The sequence below is a fragment of the Chinchilla lanigera genome, unplaced genomic scaffold (assembly GCF_000276665.1).
Source record: "Chinchilla lanigera isolate Chin_1 unplaced genomic scaffold, ChiLan1.0 scaffold00126, whole genome shotgun sequence".
Taxonomy (NCBI): domain Eukaryota; kingdom Metazoa; phylum Chordata; class Mammalia; order Rodentia; family Chinchillidae; genus Chinchilla; species Chinchilla lanigera.
Window position 1 is genome coordinate 2,535,035 of NW_004955527.1, and position 1,727 is coordinate 2,536,761.

A 1,727-nucleotide genomic window follows, 5' to 3' on the forward strand; every position below is an offset into this window, starting at 1 on the left:
GACTGCCGTAAAGCTTGTCTGCTCTCTCCGCCTTCGCGAAGCGGTGGGAGGCGGGGCTGGGGCGGGGCTGGGAGGCGGGGCCGGGCCGGGGAGGCGGGAAGTCGGGAGAGGATTAGAGCGGGACGGGTGGGAAGGGGGCGTGAACGGGACTAACGGGGGCGGGGCGAAGGGGATGGGAGGAATGCGGAGAAAGAAAATTCTGCTGTAGTAGTGGGTTGATGGAGGCTGATTGATTCAGTTCCTTTCATGGTGATTTAGATGAAAACCAAAGTCATTATTATAGACACCTAAGTTAAATAGAAATTAATGTACTGTACAGTCAAGAGAGGGTCTGGGCTCTCAAGTCAGCTCAAAATAAAGACATCAGAATTGTGACTAGGGGCTGGGGATTTAGCTCAGCGGCGCAGCACCTGCCCTGCAAGCGCAAGGTCGTGAGTTCTGATCCCCGGTACGGGGGGACGGGGCGCATCTGAAGATCGGCCCTCAAGATAAAGATCCAATGGCCAGGACTGCATGCCTTTTTATGGGCTAAACAATAACTTGAGATTATATTATACAGAAATCAGCACTTACCTGGTCCAGTAAGTCCAGATAGGCATCAGTTACTCAGGTGGGTGCCAAGAGTATTTGGACCCATTCCTAAAACGCTTTGTTCTTTCCATGTAGTCTTGCTGTGTGACTCGTATCCCTATTGGATCAATATTAGCTAAGCAGCTATACTTGTAGTCCTATACCTTGATTGTAATTTGACCCACGTAGTACCCACTAGTGACTTTGCTGTAGAAATTACCCCCGACAAAGAGCCTGGGCAGCAACCCACTTTCGGGACCCCTCTTGTCTCTTAGGAATTCATTCGTCAATATTCGGGGGATACGAACTCAGCACATCTGACATCTAGCAAGGTCGGAGTTACATTTATTCTGTATCATCATTACCCTTCCCGGGCTGCAGAACCTAGCTGGCTCCGGCTCCTCCCCGTCTCTCCAGCCGGCTGCCTGAATTCCATACCTCTGTCTCCCCCGCCCCAGCCACCTTGCTCCCTCAGTTCCTCCCAGGCTCCACCCCCATCGTTGTCAATTGATTTCTCTCTTCTCTGATTTGTTGTTTCCCAGCCCAGACAACCCCAGCATCTAATACAGTGCCTATAATGGACACAGCTTAGGATCTACTCAAGTATCTACCACTTTAGTGGCCTGTTTAAGGTCACATAAGTGATGACTGATAGAGGCCCAGACATTAGGACACATAAGTAAAACAAAACTGAAAGACAGATGGAAAGTGAAGGTGGGATTAACATCTCTTCATTTGCTCCCACTCCCGCTCCCGGGCCCCTCTTCTAGTGCACCTGGAGGGAAAGGAGACCGGTGGCTATGAATGCAGGTGAAGCAGGTAGGTCTGGTGGCAGAAAAGAACTTCCAGCTGAAGGCTTACAAAGACAGAACGTGAAGAAGCAGGACACTGAGTATAGTAGTTGTATCAACAACAAGTCACCATACTCTGACTGTTGTGAACAGGAAAATTAACGTGAAAACAACCCTGAAAGAGCTTTCACATTGGAGCCAGGAGTCAGGAGCTGGGCGTGGTGGCAGGGGCATATGCCTGTAATCCCAGCATTTGGAGGGCTGAAGCAGGAGGATCTCTGCAAATTCAAGGTCAGCCGGGGCTCCATAGTGAGGTCAAGGCCAGCCTGAACTGCACAGCAAGACCTTGTCTCAAATAAACAAAGT